This window comes from Pongo pygmaeus, chromosome 2 (genome assembly GCF_028885625.2).
Source record: "Pongo pygmaeus isolate AG05252 chromosome 2, NHGRI_mPonPyg2-v2.0_pri, whole genome shotgun sequence".
NCBI classification, from domain to species: Eukaryota; Metazoa; Chordata; class Mammalia; order Primates; family Hominidae; genus Pongo; species Pongo pygmaeus.
Genome location: NC_085930.1, coordinates 181,160,060 through 181,182,405, shown reverse-complemented (window position 1 = coordinate 181,182,405; position 22,346 = coordinate 181,160,060). Strand labels below are relative to the sequence as shown.

At 42.5% G+C, this 22,346-nt stretch overlaps 1 protein-coding gene across 9 annotated transcripts in view; it reads right to left on the bottom strand.

Moving 5' to 3' along the window:
* The window catches only part of FNDC3B (fibronectin type III domain containing 3B), a 361,515-nt gene extending 346,050 nt beyond the window's left edge, over nt 1-15,465 (bottom strand). For 2 of the 9 annotated variants that reach the window (XM_063662427.1, XM_054482964.2), the window contains exon 1: nt 14,355-14,439. The gene's annotated coding sequence lies outside the window, so the exon portion shown is untranslated. Of the gene's footprint in view, nt 1-2,697; nt 13,059-13,093; nt 13,446-14,354; nt 14,606-15,209 lie in introns of those variants that run through there. The other 7 variants (XM_063662424.1, XM_063662425.1, XM_054482960.2 and 4 more) reach the window with 6 other exon arrangements.
* Nucleotides 15,466-22,346: the final 6,881 nt, after the last annotated feature.

Sequence of the window (22,346 nt, the reverse complement as noted above, 5' to 3'; positions counted from 1 at the left end):
TGGTGAAGGTGTGTGAGGTTAGAGAGAAGAGAGTCCAAGCAATTTTAAAGAAATATAAGGAAATAAAACACTTGGATCCTAAAATTACAATCTATTCCTCCTTTGATAGATGCTTAAAACTGTTCTCTTTACATCTTGAGGTATATTTATATTTAAGAAACTATGTACTCTTAAGAATTAGTTCAGTGCTATGGTAATCTGCATCATGAGGACCTACCACAGCAAGTCCTGAAAGCTGGAAGGAGGCAAAGGCTTTCCCAGCCTCCAGCTATAGAGAGGGGTCAGGTGGGCAGCCAGCATTACCGACCACTTCTCTGGAGGTGCTGCACCCCCTACCCCCCTGTTCAGGGGCATTTTAGCACTTACAGCCTCCCTCCTGAGACAGGAGAGAAAGGAGAAGGTGGTTCTAACAGTCCTCACCATTCTGTGGAAACAATCTCCAGAGAAGCACATAGCTCCTTCTAGACCACGAGGAATATTCCTGTGAAGAAGCCAGAAACGGTTTTTAGGCAACACAGCCTTGGGGGCTGCATCTTCACTTAGTGTCTTTGTCTACACCACTCCACAAACACAAGGAAAGAAAGCAAGTCAGGCCGCTCTTCAGAGCCTTGTCCTTAACTCACCTTCAGTGAACTCACTTTCTAAAGATGGAGTCGAGCCCTACATGATTTCTAACAAAGGACGCATTTAGGGTTGCCAGCTACCCAGGTTTAGCCTGGGCCGTCTGGGAAAGCACAAGGTTCCTCTGAATCCTGAGGTCACCTTTAATTAACTGCAGGAGCTGCTTTCTGAGTTCTCAGAGATAGACACCCTCTAGTCCTTTGCTCATCCCATCCCTGTGGCTGCCTTCAGTACAACCCAAACCACCAAAAAGTATTAACCTTAAAAGGAGAAGAACAGTTAGTATTAGGAATAGGAGGATTTGCTTTTCCAGGTGCAAATTATAGGTACAGCATCTTACTCTTATTAACTTAAATGAAAGGCACTGCGGATGAACAGAACTGTTTTACCAATGAGTAAAAGGACTGCCTTTCATAGAGTGTTTAAAGTGTCCAAATAAGGTAAAACTTCACTACCGTTTCTTAACCAACTGCCTCGGATTTTTCCCATTCACTCCCTTGCGTTTCTTATACATTACTTTCTATGAAGTATACTTTTATCCTCTGGTTTCTTTCATTCTAAGCTTAAGTTGCTACTACAGAGAACAATCTAGGAAAATCTCCCTCTTGGAAAATGTCCAGAATATTGTTTCAAAAGATTTTTTTTTTTTTTTGAGACGGAGTTTTGCCCTGTCACCTAGGCTGGAGTGCAGGGCAATGGCGCAGTCTCAACTCACTACAACCTCCGCCTCCCGGGTTCAAATGATTCTCCTGCCTCAGCCTCCCGAGTAGCTGGGATTACAGGCGCCCGCCACCACGCTTGGCTAATTTTTGTATTTTTAGTAGAGGTGGGGTTTCACCATGTTGGTCAGGCAGGTCTCAAACTCCTGACCTCGGGTGATCTGCCTGCCTCGGCCTCCCAAAGTGCTGGGATTCCGGGCGTGAGCCACTCTGCCCAGCCTAGATTTTAGTTTTCTAGACAATAGACAGGTTGAGCACATGGAAGGCATTCAGCTAATATTTAGCCTTAGTATTCAGCCACCTGGGAACACAGACACTGTACCAAGTCTAGAGATACAAATAAGATAATTAACTTGAACTATTGAGAAGCAGTGTGATACAGTTGAAAAAAGTTTTAAAATCACTCTAGGTGACCTTAGAAAAGTTTTTAATGTTTTTGAGTATGCCTTCTCATCTTTGATTCACTCAATAAACACTTATGGGGGCACTCAATATGTACCAGCTTCTGCTGTGGACAACTAGAAACACCTACAGAAAAACAGAATATCTTCCAGAATTACTTTTTAAGGAAAGTGTGTTTGTATATAGATAAATGGATGTATACACACAGACACACACAGAATATACATATGGATGGAATACATATTTACATGAAAATGCCTGGCAAGTAGTGAATGCTGGAAAATTGTTGGCCACTATTACTGTATTTTACATCTGCCTTGTGGTCAGAGGGTTTGGAAGTACACTGCACAAAAGTGTCCTCATTTCTAAATAAAACTGCCAATAGCTGACTATCATTTTACTCCAAGGAATACGATGATTAAAACCTTCAATTTTGCCCTATCTCCTAACTGGAGTCCTTTAATCTAAGCACTATTCTCACCTCTTTCCAGCCATTAGATTGAAAACCTTACAGGGACAGATTACCAAGAGGGCCAACTCCCCAACTCCGAGTTCCCCAAACTTATCTGATCATATAATTCACCTGAAACACTTGATAAGGATTTCCAGATCCCACCCCAGATCTAAAGAACAAGAGCCTCACAGGCACCGCCCCTCTCCAAACACACCACAGCCCTATAATGTCCCAGGAGATTCCTCTCTTAACAGTCTTTAACTCCCCCTGCAAATAGCTGAGGTCATTCTCCTCAAGTTCTTTCCAAGGCATGCTCTTTGACCCTTTCTCCATGGCTTAGTTTAGCACTAACCAACACTTGGCCAGAATCAACTCTTTCAGCCGGGCCCCCAACAGCTCAGCAAGGCGCATTTGGGGGAGGAGAGGGTTTCTGTCCCTTAATATGTCCTTTCCAGAATTTCACTTATAAAAGGATCATTTAAGGCCAGGCGTGGCTCATACCTGTAATCCCAGCACTTAGGGACGCCAAGGTGGGCGGATCGCTTGAGCCCAGGACTTCCAGACCAGCCTGGGTAACATGGCAAGACCTCATCTCTACCAAAAAAAAACACCACAAAAATTATCTGGGCATAGTGGCATTCACGCAGGAGGCTGAAGTGGAAGGATCACTTGAGCCCAGGAGGCGGAGGCTGCAGTAAGCAGAGATCATGCCACTGCACCCCAGCCTGGGCAGCAGAGCCAGACCCTGTCTCAAAAAAAAAAAAAAAGAAAAAAGACAAAGATTATTTTTTAAAAGGATCATTTAAAACTACCACAAATCTCTGAAAAGTTACATTATTTTAAAAAATAATTCCCTTAACTTATAATTTGAACTGACTCCAATAAACAAACAAAATGTACATAATTGAGGGCCCATATTTTCATGGAACATAAATACTGCTTTTTGTTCGAATTTTCCAAATCAATTCACAATCTAATAGAAACATGAAAAAAGTCATGTATTCTCTGAAGAACATTTATTTCTTTAAAATAGCAGTGAATAAAAAGCTAGGTTTGCACTACAGGTGACTCATGCCTTTCATCTTCATTTGTTCAATTAAATATTTATTAGTTCTCTACTTTGAGGAAAAAACTGAAGAACACCATGGAAACACAAAAATGCCTAAAATACAGGCCATGTTCCAAAGACAGTAGATTCTTTAGCGGTGATTTATGAGATTTTGATGCACCCCTCACCTGGGCAGTATACACTGAACCCAATTTGTAGTCTTTTATCCCTCACCCTCTTCCCAACCTTTCCCCTTGAGTCCCCAAAGTCCACTGTATCATTCTTATTGAAAGGTGCTAAGTTTAAATGGCACATTCAAACTAGGGATCCAGCCACCCAGCCATCAAATGAACATTCACTGTGTACCCACGATGAAAAGACCCCAAGTTAAATCAGAAATCATCCCTACTCACAAATAAGGGAGACAAGGAGACTATTAGACAACAATGAAAAAGTCAAGTCTTCTGAATAGTACAGATAAAGTGCTAGAAGATATTTAAGAAAATGATAAGTTAGGAGAAACCCCGTCTCTACTAAAAAAAAAAAAATACAAAATTAGCCAGGTATGGTGGTGCATGCCTGTAATCCCAGCTACTCGGGAGGCTGAGGCAGAAGAATTGCTTGAAACCGGGAGGCGGAGGTTGCGGTGAGCCGAGATCGCGCTATTGCACTCCAGTCTGGGCAACAAGAGCGAAATGCCAAAAAAAAAAAAAAAAAGAAAGAAAGAAAGAAAATGATAAGCTATCTAAAATGATGGCTCTGGAACATAACAAGGATATGCAAAGAAAAGGGGAGATCATTTTCTTTTGAATAGGCCAAAATCATTTAAGAGCATTCTAAACGCAATGTAATAATTCTTCATATCACTCCTGGATATGAGACCATGACTCTCAATACCTTTTGATTATCAGTAATGACCCTACCGCCAGAGAAATTAGTAGGCCACAAAAATGACAGCTATGGTATGAAAAGCTCATTGAGTGGAATTTGTATCAAGCCATTTATATATACAGCAATATATATACACACACACTATATAAAGAGTATATATACTATATATACACTATATACACACACACACACACACACACACACACACGAAAATATACCCACAAAGGCCGGGCGTGTTGGCTTATGCCTGTAATCCCAGCACTTTGGGAGGCTGAGGCAAGTGGATCCCCTGAGGTTGGGAGTTCGAGACCAGCCTGGCCAACATGGTGAAACCCCATCTCTACCAAAAACACAAAAATTAGCCAGGCATGGTGGCACGTGCCTGTAATCCCAGCTGCTCCGGAGGCTGAGGCAGGAGAATCACATGAACCCGGGAGACGGAGGTTGCAGTGAGCCAAGATCGTGCCACTGCACTCCAGCCTGGGTGACAGAGTGAGACACCATCTTAAAAAAAAAAAAAAAAGAAAATATACCCACAGAGAGTACACGTACACATTACTATCACACCCTTGCAATTTGACACTGTTTTCCAGGAGTTCTGGAATGAATGGTAAACATTTTGTGGTAGCAAATGGTATGTAATTTTCCTTAAGAACTTAACTTGCATTTGAATTTAAATCTTTCCATTAGAATTTGTATCTGACATTTTGAGTACACACACTTTTCATCTGACGTTTAGGCTTTGGTATCCCATCACTTAATGAAAATCTTGCCCATCTTTTGGTAAATGATCCAACTACACTCAACATCAAATACCTCACAAGAAAAAACAGAGGGAGCAGAACCTACTATGCAATCATTAGATGCCAGAAACAAGTTCAGATGAATAAAACAGAATTTATGTGTTTTCTTTCACTCTATCCCTTTTGTAACTTGGCTTTACAGTCTAAGGAACTAAAGAATTCTAACACCTAATGCATTTCCAACATGAGTTAAAGAGATGACTTACACCATTTCTCTTAAACAGAAATCAAAGTTTTTCCACAGTACTAATGATGTCAAGAATGAATAAAATGTTTAAAGGTTAGGCCAGGCACGGTGGCTCATGCCTATAATCCCAGGACTTTGGGAGGTAGAGGCGAGCAGATCACCTGAGGTCGGGAGTTCAAAACCAGCCTGACCAACATGGAGAAAACCCCATCTCCACTAAATATACAAAATTAGCCAGGGGTGGTGGTGCATGCCTGTAATCTCAGCTACTCGGGAGACTGAGGAAGGAGAATCGCTTGAACCCGGGAGGCAGAGGTCAGGGTGAGCCAAGATCGCACCATTGCACTCCACCCTGGACAACAAGAGCGAAATTCTGTCTCAAAAAAAAAAAAAAACAATGTTTAAAGGTTAGAAAATGTGACAGGTCCGATTGTACACCTACTCCTGGATTTCTGACTCGCTGTGCTATTCAGGATAGATTATCTTCATGTGCTTACATGGTCTGCGAATATTAATAAACTCCCTGATTCATCTCAATATTAAAATGCCCTTTTTTCCCCTCCAGAGATCTACTTTTAAACATTTTCCTCTTAAATTTAAGTCAGTTAATAAAATAAGGAAACTCTCTGATCTCCAAAAAATGGCCTAGGGAAATCTCCATTTACACTGCAACAGACAGATGAAGAAAAAATAACTATCTATATACCTGCCTGAAGCAGACCAAGGGGGAGTAAAGAGGCATATGGAGACTGTGTAGGATACATCCTCAATATTTACTTTTGCATTTTTTAATTGTCATAAAATATACATAACAAAAAATTTCCCATTTTCTGCATTCAACTTAGTGGCATTACATACATTCATAATGTTGTACAACCATCGCCACTGTTCATTTCCAGAACCTTTTTATCATCCCAAACAGAAATTCTAAACCCATGAAACACTATCTCTCCATTTTCCCTTCCCCCAAGCCCTGGTAATCTCTATTCTACTTTTTGTTTCTATGAATTTACCTATCCTAGTCATCTCATGCAAGTGGATATATACAATATTTATCTTTTTGTGTCCGGCTTATTTCACTTAGCATAATGTTTTCAAGATTCATTCATGTTATGGCATGTATTAGAATTGCCTTCTTTTTTATGGCTGAATAATATTCCACTGTACCAAAATATTCCAACATATAATACCGTATTTTGTTTATCCATTCATCTGTTGATGGACATGGGTTGTTTCTACCTTTTAGGTATTGTCAATAATGCTGCTATAAACACTGGCTTTTAAGTACCTGAGTCCCTGCTTTCTTTTGCGTATAAGAATAGGAATGGAATTGCTGAATCATATAGTAATTCTATGTGTAAATATTTATGAACTACAAAACTGTTTTCCACAGTAGCTTTATCATTTAACATTCCCAACAGCAATACACAAGGATTCCAGCTCAGTATATTTAAGTATTCTCTAATTCACTACTTCAGGATAATGTTTACCTCTATTTCTTAATCAGAATTATTTTTCTTGAGATTAAAAAAACCATGATCAAAAAATCAGAAACAGCATCTAAAGACTTTTATTATTTTCTTTCCCATTGAATGACTTAAACAATAAAAGATATAGAAGGTATAGAATGGGTTTTTTAAAACCTTTAAAATATTAAGAGAAAATGAAGCATAGTATCCTAGAAATACATTAAGTATCCTATATGTACAACTTGTACTGTTAAAAACTGGTCAAATCTGACCCCTAAGTAGTCACATACTAGAAAACCTCGCATCTGAGTAATTGAGTATAAAACGTAAAATATCCAGAAATCTTTTAAAGAAACTTATTCTTATTACTGGCAAGTTCATACAGTACCTGGAACTAAGCTGCCCAGGAGGATCTTGCTTTAGTAAAAGTAGAGGAGAAGGACGTGTAATTAGCTTATCTAAATACTAAACTCAGGACTCTCCACAATCCTGCCCAAACACAAAGGCAGAAGAAATGAAGCTAAAAGCAGTAATGATGTTCTTAAACCTTTAACACCTGCTCTCACCAATCTGCCATCAAATGCTTACACGTGACAAAAGAAGTTAACAAGTAGCAAAACAAACGTCGATAGAAAAACTCCAAAACCAATAAATAGGCATAGTTGGAGTCTATTGGTAGAGTGGAGTGGGGTGGGGGAGGCAGATATTGTGCTTATTGTTGTGATATATTTTGCAAGCAAATAATATAGTTCTACCCATTGCTGGTAAACTGTTCGTAGTTCACATGATAGCATTGAGTCAATCAACATTTATTTCATGGCAATCCACAGAGAGCACTGACTTTCCAGGGGCTCCTGTATCTCTATGAAAAGACCACCAGCAGACCAGCATCAGTGAATGCATTCTGCATTTTTACACTGCTTTTAAGTAAATTGATTTTCCCAAGGTGCTTAAAAGTGGTTTGTTCTTTTAATTAGGTAAATATTCCTCTTAAGATCTATTTAAACTTGATATTTACAGTAAAACATTTTCATATAGAATAGGCAGCCAAACTTTACCCTAGCCTTGCCTGGATAATTGCAAATCCCTAATTAGCTACATCTAGAACAATGGAGTTATTTTTAATAGAGACTCCTCTTTCATAGGCTATGGGGAATCTTAAATCCCTTAAAAATAAATTAAACCATTATATTTCCTGGGATCTTAGAATCTTCAATTATTTCTAAAACATCCTACCTTTGTTCATGTATAAAGATCACTTTCTACACAATTATTTCAACCGAAAGCTTTTCATAATTGTGAGTTAGGATCATGTCAATTTAAGTAAGGTTTTATGACTAGTTGGCCTTTATGAAAATCTTTACTACTCTTTCCAGGGTCAAAACAAAGATGTATCCTTACATTCTAATATAATTTAGAAGCCTTAAAGTCTAACACAGCCTGAAGGTGCTCCAATTTTACTATTTCTCAAATTTCAGAAGGTAGCAAAGAATTAAACTTACCACCATCCAGCCTTAGGAGTTTGGTGGTAGATACCGTTCTCTATACAAGATTCCAAAAACATGAGAACAGAGTAGAATATTCCATTAACAAAGAACCTGGTCTAGATCTCAATAAATGCATTCTGAGTCAATAAACAAGTAACAGAAATGAAATTACATTTTAAGCTCAAATAGAATCATTTAACACAAGGCACACTTTGATACTTACTAGAACCTCAAATAACACTAACTGTGACTCAACACCATCTCAGAAAAATCCCCCACCACCCTGCAAAATGGTTATTTGAAATGGATGAGGTATTTTAACGATATTATAAAAACAAAACGGGGCCGGGCAAGGTGGCTCATACCTATAATCCCAACACTTTGGGAGGCTGAAGCAGGGGGATTGCTTCAAGCCAGAAGTTAGAGACCAGCCTGAGCCACAAAGGGAGACCCTGTCTCTATAAAAATAAAAAAAAAAACCATTAGCCAGGCATGGTGGCGTGAACCTATAGTCCTAGCTATAGCCCTACTCGGGAGGCTGAGGTGGAAAGATCACTTGAGCCCAGGAGTTTGAAGCCATAGTGAGCTATGATAGAGCCATTGCACTCCAGCAACAGTGAAACACTGTGTCTTAAAAAAGAAAAAGAAAAAAAATTAGGAGCCAATGTCTAAACTGACACTGAGTAGTGCCAAGGGCATCAGAAATTCTGATCCAACACTTACAGAATGCTAAACTTGCATATCTTAACTGGGGAGAAACAAAGAAAAATTCAACAATCGATCCATTTTCAAACTGACAAACATCCTCATCTGTATGTAGATGGCTGATCACGACTATCTATTGATCTTATGTGATTTATACTTGGTGGTTTTGAAAACATTTCTGTCCCCTGATCTTCAATTGGCACCCCACATACCTTCTGTTTCCAAGAACTGATCCTTGGCATTAAACCTGCACCACAAACAAACTCCCCTCCAGGTGAGCTTGTTACTAGGGTCTGGCATCTCACTGGAGGTACCTTGCAAAGTGCTCAACTACCATCAAGTCATCCTTCCAGTTGGGCCTGTGCTTGTCTACCTGCCCCTATCTAGCCACAATAATTCAAGCATTCTCTCCCTCTTTAAAACACGTAATGCCATAACCATACTATATATTTTAAGGCAAAGTGTGTATATATATATATAAAGACACTCAGTAAACTAAAGTACAAAGCTTCTCCTCAACCACCTAAGTGAATTCTCAACAGCTTTAAGAGTGAGAATTAATTTACTTGAAAATAATGTCTTACCATATAAAAATCCCACTTAATGGATTAACCTCATTAACATGAAGAAAAGGCAATTGTGATTTCTAAAGTGCAAAGGCAGGTAGGTTGCAAAGATTCCCCTACACTGAAAATATGATTCTTTTCCATTCTCAGCTGTAATTGCTGAAAGCTCAAGTAATAGACTAAGGTAACATACAAGGACTAAAACCTTATTCCTTTATCATTCAGTACTGAAAGTTCCTCTAATAGACTGCACTTTTTCCCCCTACCTCAAAAACAGCCCTGAATCAAGCCTGGCCTGCCCACTTCACCAACACTAGCCCAGCTACAGACCAACTTCCCAAAAACACAGATATGGGACAACTTATGTATAGTACAACTTTGGAGAGGTCACAAATCACCTATTCCATTAGGAGTGGGGTAAAATAAAATACAACATCTAAAGCTTGGACCTTATTTACTGATCACAAAGAGAAAAATAAATCATTTTTCAAACTGTCCAAGCACAATTTGGAGGTCTCTGAAAATGTGCAAAGAAATACTATAGCACCAGCTCAGTTTTAAACTCTGGAACATAATGAACTATGGAGTTCGTATAAGGCTTTGCCAAACACTTTTCAATACACTGACTCATTAATCCCTTGTGACAACCATTTGAAAAGGTACAAGTTAGATCTTTCCTCCTTATATTAAAATGAGGAAACCCAGACTCAGAGAGATTCAAAAGTTTATCAAGGACCCAACTAGAAAGTAAAGTCACTCCTTGACAGAGGAGATATTCTGATTTCAAACTGATGCTCAGATGTGGCCCTCAATCTATGTCCATCATTTAAACATCTTTATCCCTTAAGATTATAGTACATTTCTCATTTGTATTAAGCACTTGGGGATGTCCTACAAATCAAACCATATGTCATGGGTTAAATCATGTTTCCTATATTTGTCACACTCACTAGGACACTATACTTCTATTTATAACATGGTTCTTATCCTGAAAATAGTACAGTGGTATCTTATCCTTGAAAATAGTACAGTGGTCCCACTGGTCAGGAATGGGTATGAACAGGATGTTTCAGTTATCTGAACAGTCTCAGTAACTGACGCCTTACCTGCAGTTGAATTAACGATTTTCAAAGAGCTGGAAGCAATGTAATTCACATAACACTAAAATAACATAGAACAATTTAAAGATAATTTACAGACATAGGCCCTTCAGGATACGTCTAGAGTTAAGACTAGGAACTGCAATTATCCCTGGACAGTACTATAACTATGGAAGATACAATAGATTCAGATATATTTATACTGAACCTAGCAGTTGCCCCTTAAAAATCCTAGTAAAAAGAGATTACATTACAATTTGCCTTTTCCTGAGGGTAGTACACCAAAAAAAAATGAGTTGGAATTTTCACTATTCCATACAAAATCAGAAAGTTGTTGAAATTCCTTTTAGCAAATGAAACTCTAAAATTCAATGAATTTAAATTAAATCCACTAATCAGAAAATGATTTGAACATCTGCCATCGGACAGATCTTTCTTACTGTTTTAATCTTACACATATTCTTCCCAATTCATGGATGAATCCAATGTGTAGTAAAAGAGTAATTTTAATTCTTCAAGTTACTTCTGCAGCTACATAAGGAAAAGTGAATAATAGTTTACTGATACTTATGAAGTCATCTGAAAAGAACTGTCCAATGAACGGATGGACATGGGTATGACAGGATCATTTTTTTCAACTTTCTATTAGTGACTTTTCATATTGCTTCCTATTTGTACTCTTTTATTACACTAAAATAACCAACAAGCTCTGACTGCTTTTTCAGCAATTCCTATGTACAATTCCTATATTAAACCAAAAAAGAAGATATCATTTAAAGTTTTTTCCACCAGTTTTAACTATGACATGTAAGCATTGTTTTTAAAACCAAATAGTTAACAAATAATGTGCATATTTTATCCACTCTACATGTGAAAGCAAAGTTGAGCTATATAGCTAACTCAGTCTTTAAATTCCATTTAAGGGCTGAATGTAACTTCTGATATCGTAGAAGAAAGAAAAATGAACTAAGAGATCTAAAGAGCAGTATGCAGCCTGAACAACATAGTGAGATCTGTCTCTACAAAAAAACAATAATAATAATAAATAGCCTGGCATGGTGGCGTGCACACCTGTAGTCCCAGCTACTGGAGAGGCCAAGGTGACAGGATCACTTCAGCCTGGGAGGTGGAGGCTACAGTGAGTGAGCCAGTGATCATGCCACTGCACTGCAGCCGGGGTAACAGAGCGAGACTCTGTCTCAAAGTAAAATAAAGAGCAATATGACCAAGCTACATGTGAAAGATTTGGGAGTCAAAAAGTTCTACACTTTGCTCTCCAATATCGTAACCACTAGCCATAAGTGGAAATTTAAGTTTAAAATAATTACAAGTAAATAAAACTTAGGCTGGGTGTGGTGGCTCACGCCTGTAATTCCAGCACTCTGGGAGCCCGAGGCGGGTGGATCACCTGAAGTCAGGAGTTCGTGACCAGCCTGGCTAACATGGTGAAAACCCGTCTCTACTAAAAAATACAAAAAATTAGCTGGGCGTGGTGGCAAGCGCCTGTAATCCCAGCTACTCGGGAAGCTGAGGCAGGAGAATCGCTTGAACCCGGGAGGCGGAGGTTGCAGTTAGCCGAGACCGCACCTCTGCACTCCAGCCTGGGCTACAGAGCGAGAATCCATCTCAACCAGCTAGGCGGAGGTTGCAGTGAGCCGAGATTGCGCCACTGCACTCACTCTAGCCTGGGCGACAGAGCGAGACTCCATTTCAAAAAAAAAAAAAAAAAGCTTAAACTGTTGTTCCTCAGTCCACTAGCTACATTTCAAAGACTCAGTTATATGTGCCTTGTGGCTGCTATGCTGGACAGCACAGACAGAACCATTTCCAACACTGAAGAAAATTCCATTGGATGACACCATTGGTAGCTACGTGATCTTATGCAAGTTACTCTATCTCTGTAAATCTCAATGCCCTTGTTTGTAAAGTGTGCATAACACAACCTAAATCGAAAATACCAGAATTTTAATGAGATAATGTATAAAAGCACAGGAATTAGTGGTTAGTACACATCAGATATCCCAGAAAGGAGCTATTAACACAATCCTGTATTAAACTTTCATCTATAATGGTGACCCTCAACAAGTCACTTTCCCTTCCCGGGCCTCATTTTCCAAACTGACAAGTGTGGGAAGTTCTTCTAGTTAGCTCCTAATGAACTTATCAATCAAATGCTACCAGGTTAAATATTGAGCAAAAGGAGCACAAACTCCTACTGAGTGAACTGCTACCTAGCCTCCAAGAGCCTAGAGCTTCCTCACAGATCCCAAGCATTCTTCAAGAAACCCCAGAAGACTGGCTTTCCAATATAACCCATCGTCTGATGTGAGCTATTTATAAAGTCTGTCTTAAAAGATTACCGGAATATCTTTCTGAAATTGTATATACTGTAATTAGAAGCTACAACCTCCTATTTCATGAGGAGATCCTGCAGTTTTAACATCTTTTAAATGAACGCTATCTTTACAAATGAATTTTTTAAATCTTAAAGTCATTTAAACCACAACACTTTAAAAGCACGTGTGAGTTTAAAAACAATTTTGTAATGACTGATTTTTTTTTAATCAACTAATCAACTATGCCTCATTCTCAGCCAGCCTGTGGGTGCCCCTCTGGTATCTAAACAAAGTGAGAATTGTACCTTCATGGGTGAGGTCCTTTTGCAGGGCCAGAAACATGCCCAGAGACTTTATCCTCGTTAACAGCTGCTCCCAGGGAGCCAGGAAATTTACTGATCCAGTAAATTTCAGAGTCAGCCTCCAATGAGGGGGAACCAAGGGCCCCCACAAAAGGCACAAAACCAGCGCTCCCGGCTGCTATCCACTGTGGGGCGTTGCCCAGGCACCCAGGGTCACAGCTTTAACTTAGGGGTGGAGGAGCAACTCCGGCAGCAGAAATCATTACAGAGCGAAGCAATTTTGCCCAAGGCCTGAGGCCTCAAAAAAAAAGTGTTATTCCAGAGCAGATTCCTTTTCTTCCGGGTCTGTCTGCTCCTTCTGACTCTTTGCCCACAACCACCGTGCCTCCCCATTCCCAATGCCCCACCTCCTGCCACATTTATTAAACAAAAAAAAAAGAAGAAGAAGAAGGAGGAGGAGGAGGAGGAGTGAAGGAAGGAAGGAAGGCAAGAAGGAAGGAAGGAGAGAGAAGGAGAAAGAAAGAAAGAAAACGATTTTAAAAAAGCATATTCCCTCTCCCTTAGCTTTCCCTAGGAAGGCCTGGAAACTGGAGGAAATTCAAATCAAATTAGTTGCACATTAAAAAATAAACAGACAAGCAATCAGGGGGTGCCCACCCAACAAAAGACCTCACCCGTTCCAAAATATGATTAAGCCTGGGAGGGAAGAGGGGGAGGGGGACTAGAAACCAGCAGGGATGGAGAGAGAAACCTGTGGATTTTTGGCCCCAGCGTTGGCCCATTGCGGCCAAATTCTAAATTTTGTTTAAATAAAATGCTGGGTTGAGGAGAAAAGAAAATAAAAAGTTATAACTTTTAAGGAAGTCTGCAAACGGCACCGTCTGGATAAAATGCCATTGCTTCCCTTCGTCTGGGATGGCAGGGTGGGAGCTGAGATTCCAAAAGCTCCAACTCCAACCGCGCACTCCTGGAAGCCTCCAAGCCAAAGGCGCCGCCGGGAGGCGCAACCCAGTCTCCCGAGACGGCGGGTCCGGGTCCTCCGGTTCCCACGGGACGCCGGGACCCGGACCTCTGGGAAAGTTCGCGGGCACAGCCCGAGGCCCCACTTTCTGCCGAGAGTGACAGGCCCTTCCCACGCCTGCCGGCCCCAGCCCAGCCGCGGGCACCAGACGGTCCGCGCGGCCCCTCCTGGCCGCCTCGGGGCGCAGATTCCGCCCGCCCGCCCCACCCCGGGCCGAGGCGCCCCTCGGGGTGACCGACTGACCGGAGCTCCGCTGGCCCACACACCGGGTCGCCCGCTCCTTCCCGCCGCGCCCCACTCCCCCGCCCGAGCTTCCAGCCGCCGGCTCGCCAAGTCCGGCCGCGGCCGCCGGTTACCGCCCCCAGCCCGGGGGGAGCCCGGGGGGCAGGACGGGGAGGAGGACGTGGCGCGCTCGGAGGTGGCCAGCAGCGGGGCGGGGAGTGTCCCGGAGAGGCCCAGCCGGGGGCGGGGGGGCCAGGCCGGCGGGGGCTCGGGACCCTCCCCGCGAGCATCCCCGGGTTCGAGGCCCCCGACCGCCCCCGCCGGCGCGGAGAGGCGGCCCCAACTTCCAGCCCCACTTCGCACACCCGCCCTCTTCCCTCCACCATATGGAAATCTACAGCCTCAGAAAGTGACACGTCGAAGATTCCTCGGCCTCGCCGCCCGCCCTCCCCCTCCTGGGCAGCGTTCCTGCCGCGGAGATTCCGGGAGGGGGAGCGGATTCCTCGGACAAAATCTGCTGGGAAGCCGGGGGGTGGGGGGAGGCCGCGAGCCACTGCCCAATTTTTTTTTTAAGAGGAATCTACCCGTTTCTTTCACTCCTCCAAACCCTGAGGCAGGCGGCACAGGCGGGGGACCCCAGCCCAGCAAGGCGGGGGCCGCCCCCTCCCGGGTCCCGTGTTCCCGGGGTGCCCAGGCGAGCGCGGGGCGCCCCAGCACTCCGGCGCCAAGTTTTTGCCGGGAAGCCCAGGGTGCTCCCGGGACAGGGACGCACTTTGGCGGACTCGGCGTCAGGCCGGGGCTTTCCAGTGCACCGGGACCCGGGGATCGCGCGCGGGGTCCCGGTCTCCTCCAGTCCCCGGCTCTTGCACGCCTTACCTTCCCTAGGGCTGAAACGCGGGGCTCCGGGCGCGCCACACACCGGGTCGCCCACGCCTTCCCAGCCGGCAGCCTGGAGGATCCCTGCCGCCCCCTTCGCTGCTCCCGCCGCCGCCGCTCTCCTCCTCCAGCCGCCGCCGCCGCCGCTCAAATAACTACCAGGAGGGTTTGATGGGGGATTCCGCCATGTCAATGATGTCGGGACCACATGGGGATTTGGGGCCCGCCCACTACCGTAAACCGCCGAGTATACCTGCCGCCACAATCGCAGACTCGCAGAAGCTGTTGTCCCCCGACCCTGCCTAGCTAAGCAGAAACTCCTTTTGGTTCAGCCAGACTAAAGAAACCTGAGGCTTAGGGAACTAACTACTCCTGAACGGCGAGGTCTGCGCGTTCTGCAGATCGCCAAAGTAATATAAAGGCAATGTTTACTCAGTGATAATTAAGCCTAAGACTGACTTTTTTTTTCATTTACACATTTATTTCCCTTTTTGTTGTTGTTAACCCCCACAGCAACCTTGTGAGCTATATTATTCCCATATTTCCCACAGCATTTTGTTCATACAGCTAACATAGTATGAGCAAATTGTATTATACTTAAGTTAAAATCTCTATTTCCTCTTTCTTCTTTTTGTTTGTTGTTGTTGTTTGTTTTGGGGACTGCAGGCGCGGGGCAGGCATGAGCCACCGCACCCTTTTTTTTTTCCTTTTTTGGAAGAGAGGGGGGTCTCAATAGGTTGCCCAGGCTGGTCTGGAACTCTGGAGCTCAAGTGATCTCCCTCCTTGGCCTCCCAAAGTGTTGAGATTACAGGCGTGAGCCAACTCACCCAGCGTTATTTCACAATGCGTTTCTCAGGGACAAAGACTGTTTCTTACTTTTATCTTTATATCTGTAAAATATAGCACAGTGCAAGGACCACAATAGGACTCATTAAATAACTGTTGAGTTTATATTAAGTCAAATGTAATGTATTTCTGTTGTACAGGCTCTAAGAGGTTAACAGACTGCATCCCATGCCACCCCTCAAATTATTCAGGAGACAAGAGAGCAAAAGTTAGCCTAGAGAGGCCCGTTCCATCCATAGCTGTCCAGGTATTCTGAATAACTACATTCAGCCTCAACTATTAAGCTACAAAGGAGCATTCAGGGAGTCCCTAGAGACAATGTATTACTTTTGTTAACCTAAAAAATAATAATAGCAGTACATAATACTCTATTAAAGTCTAAAGAACACTGAGAAATAGCTCCTTCCTTCCCTTGTTCATTTACCATTATTTTTGGGAGATTTTTGCCTTTTTTTTTTTTTTTGGAGGCAATGGTGAGTCCGGAGAAATGGGGACCTCTCTCCTAAATGGCTTATTTACTGTGGAGCTCCTCAAAGGGGAACTTGAAGCCATCTTTCTATAACATAACTCCAATTCTAGGTCATAGTCCTGCATGAGAAGCGGGGGCGGGGCGGGGGGAGGCAGTAGTTCCTTAGTGCCCTTAGTGCCAATAGGGTACAGTCCAATAGATCCCATTTGAGTCCAAATGCCTTCTCTGGCTCCAGACTCTTTGGCTTCCTCAGTTGCCATGCCTTCAGCCCAGCTGATCACTCATGGCTCCAGAAGGTACCTGTGTCCCTTTGTACGTGCCTTCCCTCTGAAACATACTTCTTCTTCCCTATTTAAGATCATTTACTCATCCTTGATCTCCGGCTAAAACCACTCCCTCCTTTCCTCCCTGCAGTCTCATACCTCTTTTCCCCACAATCTTATAATCCTTGTCAGTTCTCACATTGCTCTGAAGTTAGTCTTTTTTTTTTTTTTTTCTGAGGCTAGAGTGCAGTAGCATGATCGTAGCTCACTGCATCTTCAAGCTCCTAGGCTCAAGGGATTCTCGCACCTCAGCCTCCCAAGTAGCTGGGACTACTAGTGTGTGCCATCATGCCTGGATAATTTTTTTTTAATCTTTTATTTATTTATTTATTTTTTGTTGCCCAGGCTGGTCTCAGACTCCTGAGCTCAAGCAATCCTCCTGCCCCAGGCTCCCAAAGTGCTGGGATTACAGGCATGAGCCACTGTGCCCAGCCTGAAGTTAGTTATACTTTATCTCTTCCACTTGACTGAGTTTTGTTCATGTTTGTATCCCTAGTATCAACCTAGAATTCTGCTTTGAATATAAGACCCCCTTGTGTTTGGTGAATGAATTAATTGTAAAGTATGTGAAAGAATCTGAATGACTAGGTAAGTGAGCAAACTTCAGAGTGTGAAAGATCAAATTCAGGTTGAAGGACAAGCTTGGCAAAGGAGGTAACAGTAGGCAAGGGAAGTTTGGAGGACAAAGTTATTTATTCCTGTTTCTTCCACTAGACTGAATTTTTTCTTATTAAGAAGAAAAAGAATCAGTTTTCATATAATGCTTTATAATTTCACATGCATGTTCATATATATGATCTCAGTGTTTCGTTCATCTTCTTTGTCCTAACACCTAACACCAGTTTTGTCACAGAAAAGAAACCCATTAAATGTTTGCAAAATGAGAGGAAGTATGGTACACTGGAGAGAGCATGGAATATAATGAGAGAAAAGGAGTGATGTTGGGCATAAAGTTCTCTGAACCTGAATTTTCTTATTTGTTAAATTGTGATCTTTAATAAACCTTCTGGTCAAGGTTGTTGTGAGGATTAAAAAACTCAAGCACCTGGTACTCTATAAATAGATATTGGTTACTCCTTGAACGAATGAACGAATGAGTAAATGAATTAATAAAGATATATTTCTTAAAAGGATTAATAGGACAGAATTGGAAGCTTCAGAGAAAAAGGTGGAATTTGTGATAGAGGGCTCTCACCTATACTTTGAGGGATTTAGATTTAATACAGTGAGAACACTGTAGGATTATTGAGGCATGAAGTAATTGAAATAGGTTTCAAGGTTATCTTAGCAGCAGTATATAGAACAAGGCTCATGTCAGAGATGCATGCCCTGAACCTACTTTGGAAATGATAAGACTTACACCAGAGTCATGGTTCTGGGACTAGGAAGAAGGACTTCAACCTAAGGCAATGAGTATGACTATCTGGTGTTGACAACCTGCATAATCTGCTGCTCTAGGTCCCAAATTATGAAACTATAGTCATGGCTAAAACTTTGCTCCAAAAGCACCTTATGATTTGCTCAAATACAAAAGTTAACATCCAAATGAAGATGCCTAGAAGTTAAGGCCTATAACAAAATATAGAGACTCTTTAAACCCTTCTACCACCTATGCAATGTAGGCTGAGTCCAAATTTTAAAAAGATTCTTAGTCATACTTCTTCATCTCAAATAATTTATATCAAAAAATGCAACACTGGTACATAGGAAAGAATGAAAGTATTGAAACTAGCATTGAAAAGGTCTCAAACAATTCAACTTTTCTGAACACTGCTATAGTCTAAAATGTTTAAATCTGAAACTCTCTCTCAAAGATCACTATGACTAGTAACACGTAATATCTACAAGACCCAGCTGCATTCTCAGTTTCAATGTCCTTCTTCTGCCTACAGCTTGAGTTGCTAGGTTCCCAAGGCAGGCTCAGTTCTGCCCCTACTCTTGAAAACTACTCTTGACCACCAGGCATGGTGGCTCATGCCTGTAATCTCAGCACTTTGGGAGGCTGAGGCAGGCGGATCAACTGAGGTCAGAAGTTCGAGATTAGCCTGGCCAGCATGGTGAAACAAAATCTCTACTTAAAGAAAAAAAAAATACAAAAATTAGCCTGGCATGATGGCAGATGCCTGTAATCCCAGCTATTTAGGAGGCTGAGGCAGGAGAATCATTTGAACCCAGGAGGCAGAGGTTGCAGTGAGCCGAGATGGCACCATTGCACTCCAGCCTGGGCAACAAGAGCAAAACTACATCTCAAAAATAATAATAATAATAATACTCTTGACTTTAAGTAGAAGGTGTTAACTCTTCGAATCTATTTCTTATTCTAATGTCCTGAGCCAGATCTGATGCCAGCTTCAATATGAACACTGACCAAAAGCCAATTCATCTTGTTTTAAAAGCAACACTGCCACTTCACTTAAGCACATTACTCCAACAATTTCACCAGTCACATCTGTGGTTTTGCCGCCTTTTCTATTGTTCAAGGCAAGATAAGCAAATTTTAGCTCAATGTTTTATTTAAAGAAAAACACATTTTAAACAAAGAGATCTGTCCCACAGTTACCAGAACTATTCAGGTAGAAGCTGAATGACTGACAGGGCTCTTAAAAATCACAGGTTGATAGACTCCCACTGTCCCTCCCAAAGCAGAAATCTTGGCTCCCATGTCAATTACAGCTAAGGACCCAGCCTCAGTCTGAACAGCACCAGGGAAAGGAAAACCTATTCCTGTGGAGACATTTTATTATCAACAACTCTAGTTCTAACCCAAGTTTTCTGAAACTGCCTCCTTGCAACTTTCTCCCACTGGTTTTATTTCTGCCCTCTGGAGGCAGACAAAATAACAACACTCACCTGCCACATGACCTCCCTTCCAATGAACTGAACATGCCTGGCATTTGCTCCATAGAGATTCTCTTTTCCTGAATAAACGTCCCTGACATGCCGAACTCGTCAAAGATCTCTCTTCATCCTTCTTTCCTACCACCTCTGAGGGCCTACTTGTTCAACATCTCTGAAAGTTTGTGATATGGTTTGGATCTGTGTCCCCACCCAAATCTCATGTTGAAATGTAATCCCCAATGCTGGAGGTGGGGCCTGGTAGGAGGTGATTGGCTCATGGGGGTGGAGTTCTCATGAATGGTTTAGCACCATGCCCACCTTGGTACTGCACAGTGAGTGAGTTCTCAGGAGATCTGGTTGCACCTTCCCCCTCTCTCTAGGTCCTGCTTTTGCCATGTAGGACACCTGCTCCTGCTTTATCTTCTGCCATGAGTAAAAGCTCCCCGAGGCTTCCCCAGAAGCAGACGCCACCAGGCTTTCTGTACAGCCTGAGGAACTGTGAGCCAATTAAACCTCTTTTCTTTATAAATTACCCAGTCTCAGACATTTCTTTATAGCAGTACGAGAACTGACTGATACAGTTGGGTATCCAGATTTCACTCGTAATATTTCAGGCATGATAAGACTACAGCTACAAAGAGTGTTATCTTTTCCTGCTTCAGTTTGGACAAAACACTTCTACTATTACAGTTTAATATTGTGTTAAATTTCTTAGCAGCCTCCTCATTCTATTAGCTCCTGCTTCTTCTTCCATGAGAAGCTGTCAAGCTGGGCATAAATTAGATATGCAATTGATTTAATCTTAACTGACATTAATTAGTTCACTGATTGAATATATAATTTTATTTGTAAATTTCATTTTTACATCCCAGCTAACGAGGACTTTTTGGTCATTGAGTCTATTATCAAGCAACCTTCCACAGTTTTGTGACATTGATGAGTATGACGCGTGCTTTCCATGTTGCCATTTAAGTCATTAACAAAAACATAAAACAAGACAAGGACAAAGACATATCACCAGTAATTTTTCTCTTGTGGCAAAGTTATTTAAAAAGCTATGAATCTGTCTGGGTGCGGTGGCTCACACCTGTAATCCCAGCACTTTGGGAGGCCAAGGTGGATGGATCACCTGAGGCCAGGAGTTCGAGACCACCCTGGCCAACATGGTGAAACCCCATCTCTACTAAAAAATACAAAAATTAGCCTGGCATGGGGGCGGGTGCCTGTAATCCCAGCTACTGGGGAGGCTGAGGCAGGAGAATCACTTGAACCCAGGAGGCGGAGGTTGTAGTGAGCCAAGATGGCACCACTGCACTCCAGCCTGGGCGACAGAGCGAGATTCCAACTCAAAAAAAAAAAAAAAAAGCTGTGAATCCGTCCATCACACTGAATTACCTTAAGCCGTACCTCTGTAGGGGAGGGTTGGATCTTACTTTCCTCAGTCATTGTCACCACTCTTGCCCACTGCTATAGTTTGGATGTTTGTCCCCCAAACCTCACATTGAAATTTGATCACCAATGTTGGAGATGGGTCCTAATGGGAGGTATTTTTGTCATGGCGACAGATCCCTCATGAACGGCTTGGTGCCCTCCTCGAGTAAGGAGCGAGTTAGTATTCTATTAGTTCCTACAGGAGCTGGTTGTTAAGAAGAGCCTGGCACTTCCCCCGTCTCTCTTGCTTCCTCTCTTGCCATGTGATCTCTGTACCTCTGCACACACCAACTCCTCTTAGCCTTTGGTCATGAGTAGAAGCAGCCTGAGCCCCTTGCCAGATGCATATGGTGGTGTAACATTTTTTGTATAGCCTGAAGAACTATGAGCCAAATAAACTTCTCTTCTTTATAAATTATCCAGCCTCAAGTATTCCTTTTAGTGACACAAATGGACCAAGACACACACCCTCTTACCTGATTTATTCCTGCTATGGTTCGAAGGTCTCCCCCAAGCTTCATGTGTTGGAAACTTAAGCCCAAGTGCAACAGTGTTGAGAGGTGGAACTTTTAAGAGGTGATTAGGTCATGACGGCTTTGCTCTCTTTTTTCTCACTAATGAATAGATTAGTATCATTATCTATTTTATCTATGTATCTGTCTATCTAATGAGTGGGCTCATTATCACAAGAGTGGGTGTGTTATAAAAGTGAGTTCAGCCCTCTCTTGCTATTTCAAGGGCTCTCTCACTCTTCTGCCTTCTGCCAGGGATGATGCAGCAAGAAGGCCCTCACCAGATGTGGCCCCTCAGTCTTGGACTTCCCAGCCTCCAAAACTGTGAGTCAAATAAATTCCTGTTTATTATAAATTACCCAGTCTGTGGTATTCTGTTGTAGCAGCACAAAACAAACCAGGACAATTTTTTGGGGTCATTTTCTTTTCCTAAGAGGTCAAGACCTCTGAATGAGCCTGTAATCCCAGCTCTTTGGGAGGCCGAGGTGGGTGGGTCACCTGGGGTGAGGAGTTGGAGACGAGTCTGGCCAACATGGCGAAACCTTGTCTCTACCAAAAATACAAAAATTAGCCGGGCGTGGTGGCACGCACCTGTAGTCCTAGCTACTCAGGAGGCTGAGGTGGGAAAATCGCTTGAACCCAGGAGGCAGAGGTTTCAGTGAGCCAAGATCACGCCACTGCACTCCAGCCTGGATGAGAGTGAGACTCCCTTTCAAAA